Source organism: Psammomys obesus, unplaced genomic scaffold, assembly GCF_907164565.1.
Source record: "Psammomys obesus unplaced genomic scaffold, mPsaObe1.curated_primary_1811, whole genome shotgun sequence".
NCBI lineage: Eukaryota > Metazoa > Chordata > Mammalia > Rodentia > Muridae > Psammomys > Psammomys obesus.
The window spans coordinates 17,620,394-17,633,152 of NW_026587216.1; the positions used below are offsets into that span (position 1 = coordinate 17,620,394).

Consider the following 12,759-nt stretch of genomic DNA (forward strand, 5'->3'; position numbering starts at 1 on the left):
ATAGATAGATAGATAGATAGATAGATAGATAGATAGATAGATAGATAAGTTCTACCATGTGCAAGGCCTAAGTTGACTCCCCAATACTAAAATGAACAAACACTGATCTAACATGACAGTCTTAATGCAGCATGTTCTAGTAAAGTAAAAGCATTTCTCAAATTCCAACCAGCCAAAAGTCTTGTGGGGTCCTTTTACAACCATCTCACAATTGTAATTATGGAATTTTCTCTTTCATTCTGCTGCATGTTGTTCCCATAATTTGTCCTGCAAGCTATTCCCGAAAATGGTTTGTAAAAGGGCAAGCTCCATCTTTGAAATGGCGTAATGGAAGATGAGAACCTGCCTGCTGCTTCTGGGTGCCTTTGAATCTCTGTAATTAAGGGACAGCGGTAACTAGGTGGCTGTGTCAGGCTTGTTGTGAGATCTGTAATGGCCTCGGCATCACCCGCCTCGCCCTCTCTGCCTCAAATGCAGGACGAGGTGGCAGGAAATGTGGCTCTTTCTGCACGCGTTGCTCCTGATGGTTTCCCAGGGCTTCCATAACAAAGTGGCATGGAGTGTGTGGCTTGCAGGACAGCAATAGCCCGTGTCACCTCTCAGTGCTGGGGCTGAGGTCCAGGCATCAGCAAGTCATGCTGCTACAGGGGCTGCAAGCGCGTGTGCATGTGTCCGCTCTCCCTTGTGTCTGACTGGGTCGCTTAGAGCACACACACCCACAGGTACCCAAATCTGCAGATTCTTATCCCTTATACAAAATGGCATGGTATTTGAATAAAACTTTGCACATCCTCCAGGACCCTTTAAATCTTCTCTGGATAGAACACCTGTGGACCATGAGTGCTCTGTGGGTTACACTGTATTGTTCAGAGGATAATAGCAAGGTCTGGTCAGTAACAATGCAGGTTTTGAATGTCCTGATATTTTTGTTTTCATTCAACAGCTGGTTGAAACCATGCCATGCAGAGATTTGGAAAGAGAGAGCGGGACAGAGAGAGTCTGACAGACAGAGACAGAGAGATTAAATAATATATCCTGTCTTGATTGATCTTGGCTGTGCTAGCGCCTTCCCTGTGCTCGCTTCTGTATAATCAGTGTCCAATCAGATTGGTGCTCAAGGTTCTCAGAACTTACTCCACTTCAGGAAGCTGTATTTACTGGAAAATGGGCTTTTGTTTTATTTTGCCTGAAAAACTCAATCTGACTGGTCTAAGGAAATTTTAAAATGTTATAAATGTGTGTGTTACACATTTATAAAAATGGTGACAGATACCTCATCCATATGTACATATATGGTGGTAAAGAATGTAGTTACATTGTGGCCCATTTACAAAATGTCAGTCAGCCCCACCCCTGTGCACACAGCCTTCTGGAACTGAGACACTTTACAGACCAATTCTACCAGCATGTCGGCAAAACCCACACATCGTCTCCTGTAACCCCACACCCAGGTAGCCCTGCCAAGGACCATGAGGCACAACCAATTCTGTGACTCCACAAGAATGGGCAGCATGGCCCGTGCTCTCCCAGGATGACTTGGGCTGGAACTTTGCATGTAGGTGTTCATGAAGTTAACTGTCTCAAAGGTATGAGTGTACTGATTTCTAGCTCCTGACCTTCCACTTGTACAATCATTCTTGCTTGCCTTCCCACATACCCACCCACACACTCTACTCACACCAGCCCTTGGGTGTGACAACAGAAAACAAAAATTGGAGAAGTTTTTTCTTTTCTTTTCTTTTTTTTTTTTTTTTTTTTTCTTGAGATTTTGTTGTGTTGCTTGGTTGGGTTGAGTTGGGTGGGGTTGGTTTTTCGAGACAGGGTTTCCCTGTATAATTCTGGCTATCCTGGAAATCTCTGAAGACCTGACAGAGTTCTGCCTGCCTTGGCCTCCCAAGTGTTAGGATTAAAGGTGTGCAGCTCCACACCCAGCTGAGAAGTTATTTCTTATCAGGACACATCTTAGGGTCGACCTGGGGCTGTGAGAGACAAGTTTGCATTCTCGATGGCCTGTATGGAAGATGGCCAGTGAGACAAAGTTAAGCCCAAGGTAGAAGCGTGCAGGTGGCAGCAAAATCCTCAGTAGAAAAAGGTGATTCTGTAATATACGGAGTAGGAGGGACTGGGAAGCCAGGGGTTTTCTATTCGTAAAAAAGGTAAACTGACAGGTAAATACATGAAAGAGTGTCTTTCCCATTGCTTTTGTTACTATGCCATGTGTATTTGCACTGTCTAAAAGAGTATTCTTTTAAGTTGGTGTTGGGGGCCTTACTATGTAGTCCATACTGGCCTTGAACTCTCCATCCTCTTGCCTCAGCCTCCAGTATGCTGGCATGTACCGCCATGTTCATCTTGAGAATATTCTTAAATATTTCTTTTACTTCTACTTTATAAACTAGTATGAGCAGAATCATTTTACGTACTTTCTGTTCTCTAAAGCAGCGTGTAGCCTCTGAAACTCGTGCTTTCCTGCTGGTGTCTGTGCCACAGGCGTTCTGTTCAGATAGCGAAGAAATAAGCTGTAGAACTTCCCCCACCTGCTCCCATTTGCATATAATATGTAATAACTTACATGTTGTAGTCTAGTCAGAAGACGGTTTTCCTGTTCTGCACTTTATCACTTTCATTATTTCTCTTCTAGTATTAAGACCGCCAGGGATTCATCTCCAAGCCACACTTAGAACTCATGTTTACAGATAAGGTTCGTATTGTGTCGTTTTCAGCCTCTCTCTAACAGGCTTATAAACAGAAAGCTCTTGATTATGAAATTCCACTTGTTTATGACCCAACATTGGTATTAGATGGCTACCTCACTTTCCTGGTTTCTGAAGACTGTAGATAGTATGAGAATATGTATTTAAGGGTTCTTATCATCAGTTCCCTGAAATTCAAGAAGGCATATTATTCTTGCAGAGATAATTTTATTAACTGAACCTTTAAGAGGATTTTCAAAGGGGACTATTTTCCTAGTGCCATCTTTATAATCTTTTTGATTAAAAAAAAAAAAACTGACATGCCTAAGGCATCTTACCATCATGGTGGCCTCTGCAGTGCCTCTCCCAACTATTTTCTTGCCTCTTCCATTTCTCTGTTTGCAACAAGGGAAATAAAAGACAGAGATACCCCTCCTCTTCATGGACTGTCGCTCTGCATACACCAGAGATTTCAGCTGTTTGAATGCAGGAAAAATGAAGCAGGATGATGTCCTGAAAGTAACTGCCAGGGAAGCTGAGCTTGTGGCCAGCAGGCTGGGGGAGGGGGAGAGAGAAACAGCTGGGAGAGCTGGTGAGGGATGAGAGCAGAGTGGGAAGAGCTTAGCAAGGGTAATGCCAGCCAGAGCCTGCAACAGAATCCTGGAACACAGGAGTGGGGCGTTAGTTTCTCCACATGGCACAGTCCTTGGCAGTCTGTTACTTTGTCTCTGTGGCTGCCACTGTGTTCTGAGCCACCAAACACAGTTAGGACTGTGTGTCACATGGTCGCTGAGAAGGACTGAGTATTGAAACTTAATGGACAGAAATGTCTGTTCTTCTTGGGAATCTCTATTTTATTGTTAATTTGTTAAACCCATGGCAGAATGTCAATGAACTAGCAGAAAATAGTGTGCATTCATTTATGGGTTTTTTTGTTTTTTGGTTTTTTTTGTTTTTACCAAAAAAATCTATCAAATTGCTGACATTTATCATTGTGACAAATGGGGATGTGTATAATTATCTGGATTAATAGCTGATTTAGTAGGCATGTCCCAGAGGACCTGACTAATAAATTGCTATCTTCCTGGAGAAGGGCTCTTGGGATTTTATCTTAATCCTTAGTCAACATTAGGCCTCATCTGGGTGAAACTCCGTAGCGCTGCTTTAAGCCATGAAAGATGGCTATGTAACAAATGTCAGACAGTGCAGGAATCAGGAACACCCTAACTTTTAATTCTGTACCCCAAAGCTGAGCAGCAGAACCACCACAGAAACAACCTAAGCAGCCTGCCCCATGTTCAGTTGCAAAAGGCTCAGGAAAGAGGTGGGGCTTGGCCATGTCAGACTGGAAGGAAATGTACATTGTTTTATCTAGACGCTGTACTCGCTGGATGGTGTAGCTGATAAAAGCTCTGTGACCTCTGGCTTTCGGTATAAAAGCGGTATGCTAGGCAACACCAGTCAGTCCTGGCTACTCTTGGCCATCCACATCTTCCCCCTTTCCTCACACACATATCATCTTGCCCTCCCCAAAACTGAAGTGGTAGTGACTAACGCCTCAAGTTTTTAGGCTGTTTAAATGGGCCCCACTGGTGGAGTATGCCACCAATCACGTCACCTGTTCCTCGTTCACAACGGAGGCTTTCTCAGTACTGGTGGAATTTGTTTGTACAATTGTAATCACCCATGCTGAGATACCGCCGTGACCTGACCACTGCGATGACTCTCTCTGCCGGACCAAGCCTTTTTCAAAATCAGATCTCATACCACAGGTACCACACTCCCAAACATTGCATCTAAATGTGCCCTTTCGATGGGCTTTAGTATAGAGCAACACAAGCATCATTTGTGGAACATTTTCAGCACCCATTCGCCATCTGCTCTACCTCCTGTCTTCACCATCTCTAAGCATTCACTCTTTCTCTATACATCCAACTTTCTTTATTTAACCACTTTGGGACATTTCTATGTCAATATATAGAGTCACCGGCTTCTTTGCCTTACCATGCGTTCCAAGAACATCCACGTTAAACCTATGTCAATATGACATTCCACTCTATATGTGGAATATACGTGTTTACCGTTTCCGTTTCTGTTCACCAGATGATGGACACGTGGGTTATTTCTGGTTTTGCTTCTCTTTTATATACTTAGGAATATAACTTAGGTGAGGTGATACCTCTATGGTTTAACACTTTTGGAAAGTGGATTGCCAATCGTCTTGTACTCCTGGCAGAGGGTCTGCAAGTTCGGATTTCTTCACATCCTGTTCGCACATGTTACTCTTTTCGTGGGAGGGGATGACGCAACATCTCATTGTGGTTTATGCTTACATTCTGACCATCTGTGCACTTGATGCCCTTTTCTAGGTTCTTTTGTAGAAATGCTTATTAGGACTTCGCTCATTTGGAACTTGGATATCTTATTAAGCTCTAAGAGGTTTTATATATTCTAGCGACAACACCTTTATCAGGTGGTTTTGCATCTATTTCTCTTCTTTGGGATGTCATTTTTATTATGTACAACGTTTCCTAAAACACACATCTTTTTATTTTATATTTTATTGATTGCATACTTGGCATCATATCAGTAGCTTCACTGGCCGTATCTGATCCTGTGGAAATTTACCTGTGCTTTCTTTTTAAGTACTTTTTGATAGTTTTGCTATTTCCGTTTATCATTTCAGCTAGCTTTAAATGGTGTGAGTTCAGGATTCACTTTCTTATTTTGTACGTGGCTATAACCTGTCCCTGCAGTGGTTGCTAAAGTAACCATTCTTTCTCTGTGGTCTTGGCCCTTCTGATAAAGGGGGACTGACTGTGGAATTGAGGGAATAAAATATATGGGTTTGCGTGCATGGGTGGTGAATTTTACCCCGTTTAATCAGTATCTCAGTCTGCCTTTGTGATACTACCACACTATCTCAATGACTTTGTTTCCCCAGAATATTTTTAACTCATGCTCTAGCTATTTTGGCAATGAAAAATTATGCACCACTTCAAACTGCTGAGTTTCTAAGTCAGGCTCTTTATTCACATCTAGCAATTGAAAATAAACATTGATTTTATTTGAATGTATTGTGATACTAGGGATTAAACCTAGAGACTGTAGGATACAGTCTACCACAGACTGTATCCCCAGCCCTGAAATACTGTTGCCAGTGTGCACTGACAGAATTTCATATTTAAAAATAAACAAATAAAACCTGACCTGAAGCTACTGGTCTTGGATAATTAAATCTTGCTCATCTTTCTGACTAATTCAAGAGTTTCCTGAGCTTGGGCATTGATGTAGAAAAGCCAAAAGGTTTCCGCTGGAACTTGCATCTAAATGCATCTGAATGCAGGAGCGTGGGAGAAGTCTGACTGGAAAGCTGATGAAAGAGTGGAGCAATGTCTCTGGAACTCCCTCAGCCCAGGACTGTTTCAGCCAGTGAAGCCTTGTCCTCCTGCTCTGTGTGATTGGCAGAGAAAGACCCGGAGCTGGGTTAGAGGAAGACAACCCGTGATTGTGCGCCTTGCTCTGATAGTTTTAGATTTATTTTAGGAATAAGAAAATAACAATGTAGCTGAATGCATTGGCAAACAAAACTCGGCCTGTCCTCACTTGACAACTGGCAGGGAAAGAATAGTCATATCTTAATATAACAGAAATAACGTGCTGGTTCTGCAGCAAAAGAAAGCAGCACTCAGAAATTATGATATGTCCAAAAGAACAGCAGTAAATATAAATCTGGATGGCTCATGTCACCGTGGAATGCTAAGAAGAAGAGGAAGAGAAGGAGGAGGAGGAGGAGGAGAAGAAGAAGGAGAAGGAAGAAGAATTTATACCTCAGTCTGCTAAAATAATCAAGAGGTGAGAAGCTCTGGTCTTAGTCAACAGCTAGAATCCATCATCATATTCACTAGAATATGAATAAACTCAGTCCTTCCTGGCTCACTCCATTCCTCTCCTCCCTCTGTCATGCCCCCTCACCCCCCAACAGCAGTGTCCTATGTAAAGTGAGTGTGCCAGGGGCTAGAGAGGCAGTGCTTTGTTAAGATCCTTGTTGCTTTTCCAGAGGACCCAAGTCTTGTGCCTCAAACATCCAATAACTCCAGCTCTGGAGGCCCTAATGCTTCCTCCGGCCTCCACTGGCACCCACACACGTGACACAGACTCGATACAGAAGAGATTTGTTTAAGGATGGGAAACGGAACAGAGAGGAAAGCGAGGTGGGAGAAGGGCTGGGCCAATGGCAGAGGGTGGGAGCTGATGAACCAGGGAAGGTTGATGGTGTCTTCCCTGTGGTTGCCTCCATTTCTGAGAGTCCTTCTCATTTCCATGGTGATGGCATGGCATTAATGATCCTGATGGTCATACCACAGTACCACAGCTTCCTTTCCATGAGAAAGTGTCAGAATTGAGTCACAGCTCAGCTTGCTAAAAAGCATGAATGTTCTTTTCATATGAATAAGGAGTTCTTATCTCAAATGTAGGTAACAGTTAACTTGATTTTAATTGGACTACAGTAACATACAGATTTATCTGCCACAAACTAGAAAGACTTAGACATGTCTTTCTTGTAAATTGATCCATTTTTGATCAAGTACTTACGTGGCTGTTATTTCAGAGAAAAAAAAAAGATTTGTTATGTATCCAGTGCTGTTAGAGCTTCTGCCTGTTTAGAAGTTAAAAGTGTGTCCTCTTTAGAAAGGCATGCAAACCTCAGTGTCTGGTAAACAGGCCAGCATTTTCACAGTAAGCTGGCGAGTGTCTGTCACAGCCTGTTCACACGCATTCCCTGCCCCCCTGACAGTCTTTCTTCCTTTCTGGTTACAGGCCAAGAAAGAAGAGAGCATCTCAGCGTAGCAGCCCTTGAACGGAATATATCCCAGAACTTAGAAATACTTTTTTGGACAACCGTTTCTCCAAGGTAAATATTACCGTTGTAGGAAGAAGAGCGCGCATAGTTAGCATTTTCAGATGGCAGGGGGACAGCACAGAGGTCTGATTGTCTAGTCTTGTGCAGACTAGGACTGGGTGAGTGAAAGGGGGGGAGAGAGAAGAAAGAAGGGCTGTGGCGTCTTCTTGCAGCCTCACTAAATGTGTCACCAAGAGAATACCACCTCACCCTGGGAGATCATAGGACTGGTCAGCAAGTGTGTGGGAAGAGGGAGGAAAGAGAGCTGTTGTGTTTAGACTGAAAATAGCATTCATTCCTTTATCATGACAGAGATGAGTGATTCTAATTGAAGGTCAAATAAAGTATATGATCTATATATGTCACACAGGGGGTCCTGGGCCATTATGCTTTGCACCAACTAAGACTTAACAAATAAGAAAAAATTAAAGAAATCTCTGTTCTTTTCTGAAAATGCACACTAAGTAAAACTTTCATTGGTTTGTTCAAATGCTTCATAAACATCTTGTTTTAGAAGGTAATGTACTCAATGCCTCTTCTAAAGAGGAGCTAAGCACTTGGTGTGGGGCTGGGGTTGGGGAGGACATAGACAGACCTTGAGACCAATGGGCCAGCCTTTTCTTGCATATCCAGAGCAGTAGCTCCAGGCTCTCTCTTTATGAGTCAAGAGCTTAGCAGGCACGGACTTCTTAACGGAAGCGATAGAGCCATCCTCAGCTTTGGCACACTTGACTCAGCTCCTAGTATCTTAACACAAACTGCTATGTCATTTTTATGAAGTTCCTCTTTTGCTGTTTAGTTTGTAGCAAAAAGCTATTTTCACTAAGCCCTGGGATTTGATCTGATGAAGCACTTCCTTTTTCCTTACAGAAATATCTGTGGACTCGTATCCACAGGGATGAAACAATACACAAGCAGATTTAAAATCTGCTTGTCAACTTTCTCTGATCAGAAGATAATGTATGGTTGGCATTATTCTACCTTGGTGTTCTGGAAAGCAGAACAGATTGGCAAAGGGAGAGCTGGGTTTTATCCTCACCCTCCCTGGCTCTTCTCCTGTGGGTAGTGTAGGCTGTACATTAGAGGAGAATTTTGTGATACTATTCATTCTCTGCTCTGACAGAGAGGACATTGTTTGCTCACTGTAATAGTCTTGGCAGGAATCTCTGCTGTGCATACAGAATGGGAAAGTAGCAGAGCAGTGGGAAACCACAGAATTCTAAGAAACATATCAGCTTAGGGTTTTTTTTTTAACTATGTTTTAATAGCTTCTCATTACCAAGATGCAAGTTATAATTTGGAAAAACGTTTTCCTTGGTTGCTTTCTTAGCCCTGCATTATGCATGCATTACATAAAAGGTCCTTATGAGAGCAGGACGTCCATCTAAGCACTGCAGCTTCAAGAATTTCAATCCCAGAAACTCAGAAAGGCTTCCTGAGCATGCCAGGCAGCTTCTCACTCCTATCATCACCAGTGACGTTAACTTGGAGCCCATGGAAACAGTTATGTGCTACCTAAATAAGAGAAAAACACATTTATGGTGTGCAGAGAGTAACTGGCACATGGCAAAGGACACAGAGAGGGTACCAACCACAGTGCTCAGTACCTTAAAACACACCAACTGCAGAAGGAGTCTCTGCAATCTGGACCAGAGACTGCAGGGCAGAAATATAAACTTGAGCCGATCCCAGGCCCAAGCTTAAAGCTCGACCTTACGTGTGCAGTTAGCTAATTCCTCACTTCGCAGCCTGGCCTTACAAATGGAACAGTAACCCCCTTGAATATTTCCCAACTGCTGCGTTTTGTAAATCATGAGGCTTCTAAATGTGCAGTTCTGATAGTGTCCGATTGCTGAGTTACTGTGCACCTTCCAGGGCTTTTGAGATCAACTAAAGATGAATAACTAAATGATCAACTAAAGATCAACGTAAAGATGAATCTTAAACAGCTAAAAGCCATCTTTTACAGAATTAATGTAAATCATTTGTTGTGTTATTTTGAAACTTCCTGGTATTTGTTGATAATCTTTTTAAAGACATGTCTGAATTTCTTTTTTTCTACATCATATATATTCAAGTAGTTGTTTTTTGTTTTTTTTTTTCTATTTTGTGATATGCTAACCGAAAGAATCATAAGCTCCTTTTGGGTTCCCTGCCTTGCAGCCAGACTTTGAAATGGTATCCACTGAGAGTGGGGTTGTTCATCTGTGAAATACACCAGATAGAACTGGATTATTTCTAATACCGTTGCATCTTTATAAACCGAGGGCTATTAGTAACCTGCTCTATCCGCAAGGATCACATACACAGCCCACGGAAAGGAAAGCATAGTGGGAGTGAAATATGAGGGACAGCAACTAAAGGGAGCAGGGCTGTTAGCATAAAGGCAACTTCTATAAAATCCCTCGTGGTGCATAAAAAAACAAATTTTACTGTGTGCTTCTTAATGAACAGTTTGAAGGGGGAACTGTGATCATTGCTTGATAGTTAATGACGTTCTAAACCCAAACAATTGAGCATTCCCAAGGAGAGACACCTGTTCTCAGTTCTGAGGCCAGAATTTTCCATGGTCTTTTAGGTAGCGGTTTGGACTCCACTGCAGAAAGATGTGGGACCTCAGTAGACGTGGGGCCCAGGAAGCTGTGCACACACTGTCTCATACCTGAACCGGGCCAGCCGTGCTTGGTGTGTGTGATGCTTGAGTCTTGACCATCCAAGCTCTGAGGGACTCTCCAGAACCTGCCAGGCTGTGACAGAAAGCCCCAGGTCCCTGGTGCTGTCAGTGGCAAAGCATACCAGCCTGACTTCCGCCTGCCCCCTGTTTTCAGGACCCCCATCTCTGTCCCTTCGCCCTCCTGGAACTTCCTATAATGAATGTGCCCAGGCCGGAGCAGGGAGTGCCTCCTAGCAGCTGCACCACAATAATCACTGGGATTCACCATGTCCCAGGACTCCTACACATTTTATACTTGGCCCTAAAGGTTCAAGCCCAGTTTCTGTTTTTATAGTATTGGTAAAAGAAATGTTTAAGAAAATAACAATGTTTCAGAAAGTGTTTTGGAATATACCAACAGAGAAAGTCAACTGAGCAGGCACACTTAATATTTAGGATTTGTGTAAACACTCAAAATTCCAGTCCGTTTTCTGTACTTTTCAATAATAGTTAAATGTGGTTTCTTTATACATATAATGGATAGCAGATTGTTGACAGTAAATATTAAGAAACATTGCTGTTACCACATTACTGTCTATAGTCATGCGCTCAGAATTTGAGCACACTTGTCATGATGTTGAAAAGTAAGTGTGTGTGTGTGTGTGTGTGTGTGTGTGTGTGTGTGTGTAATAAGACAGTATGTACACATTTCAGGTAAAGGCTTAACTAAACCATCAGCCATCACAGCTTTTATAATTGCTTGCCTTAGGCCTTGCTCAAGAAGGAGCCTATCAGCAGTCATTGACAGATCAGGGAGAGACTCATAAGCCCATACCCCACCCTGCTCATTGGTGAATTCTCATGGAGAGACAGCCATCTACTTCCACAGTGTACCCGCAGGTGAGCCCACCAGCCTCCATTGGATAGTTCAAAGCCCGTGGTCACACAGATGGCCCCGATTAAACACACACACACACACACACACACACACACACACACGGTAGCCAGGCAGTAGCAGCCCACACCTTTAATCCCAACACTCAGGCTTGGGAGACAAATGTATCTCTGAGTTCAAGACCAGCTTGATCTATAGAGTGAGTCCAGGACAGCCAGGACTCACTCTATAGAAACACAAAACCTCACACATACCCACACACACACACACACACACAAAAAAAATGTGAGTGTGAATAAGAGACTTATAAGGAAGATTGACATGGGCAGAGAGAGCTAGGAAAGGATGAGAGGTGAAAGAAACCAGAATGTGTTATATACATATATGAAGTTGACAAGGAAATTAATGCTGTGTGTGTGTGTGTGTGTGTGTGTGTGTGTGTACCAAAAACTTTTTGCCAGGTTACTTTATTATTAACCATTAAAAAATGTAAGTTTAGTATTCAAGATACCATAATGTTAGTTATTACAGACAACTTTTATGTATTTGGTATCGTAATATGTTAAATATAGCTTTCAAACTGCGTACTTATTTCCCAAACCAAGACTATATAGCATAATTGGATTTCAAAAATGGTGGGTGGGGCTGGAGAGATGGTTCAGTAGTTAAGAGCACTTGTTGCTCTTACAGAGGACCCAGGAACAGTTTCCGGCTCCCCGTGGCAGCTCACAGTCATCTATAACTCACTACAGGAGAACCAAAGCCCTCCTCTTGACTTCCGAGGGCAGCGAGCATGATGAGCTGCACAGACATACACACAGGCAAGGCAGTCGCCACATAAATAAATCTATTTTAAACGCTAATTTAAGTTTGCTGCCAAGTCATGCATTTCATTACAAAATAAATTTAAAGTGAATTAAAAGCACATTACTTTTTAAGTAGAAAAAAAATCTCAAAATGTAACAGCTAAATTTATTTTTAAATAAATTTGACAATATACTTAACAATAACATATGAAGAAAATTTTGCATGCCATTTCTTATGTATTAAAAAGTGTTTCAATATCTGCCATGAAGACTTACAAAAATTTAACCCTGAAAATCAAAGTAGGCTTACGGAAGCCCAGGAAAGCTGTTGGAATAATGTTTATATTTGTTGTCATTGGGATCCTGCCGTTCTTTTTGTTAAGATGTATTTATTTTTGTTTTCTGTATGTGAGTGTTTTGCCTGCATGTATATCTGTGCCACGTGTGTGCCCAGTGTTCAGGGAAGCCAAACGAGGGTGCCAGTTGCACTGGAGTTATGGGTGGTTCTGATCCCCCAGCTAGGTGCTGGGAATTGAACCTGGGTCCCGTGAAAGAGCAGCAAGTGTTCTTAACCCCTGAGCCATCTCTTCAGCCCCAACATCACAGGTGTATGTGTGTACACAACATCAGGAATTGAACCCAGGGCCTCACCCTTGGTAAGGCAAGTATTATTCCGCTAAGCTGTAGCCCCAGCTGAAATCCTGCCACTCTTATGATCCATTTAGTGCAGTTACCTTATTACAATATACATATTGACTGACCAAAGACAGGTCTCCTCAGAAACATTGTAACTGGATAAAGGCATGGTT

At 42.5% G+C, this 12,759-nt stretch overlaps 1 protein-coding gene across 2 annotated transcripts in view; it reads left to right on the plus strand.

The window, feature by feature from the left end:
* The window catches only part of Pag1 (phosphoprotein membrane anchor with glycosphingolipid microdomains 1), a 136,225-nt gene that overhangs the window by 73,476 nt on the left and 49,990 nt on the right, over positions 1–12,759 (plus strand). For both annotated transcript variants that reach the window (XM_055603214.1, XM_055603215.1), the window contains one exon: positions 7,515–7,608. The gene's annotated coding sequence lies outside the window, so the exon portion shown is untranslated. The remainder of the gene's footprint in view (positions 1–7,514; positions 7,609–12,759) is intronic.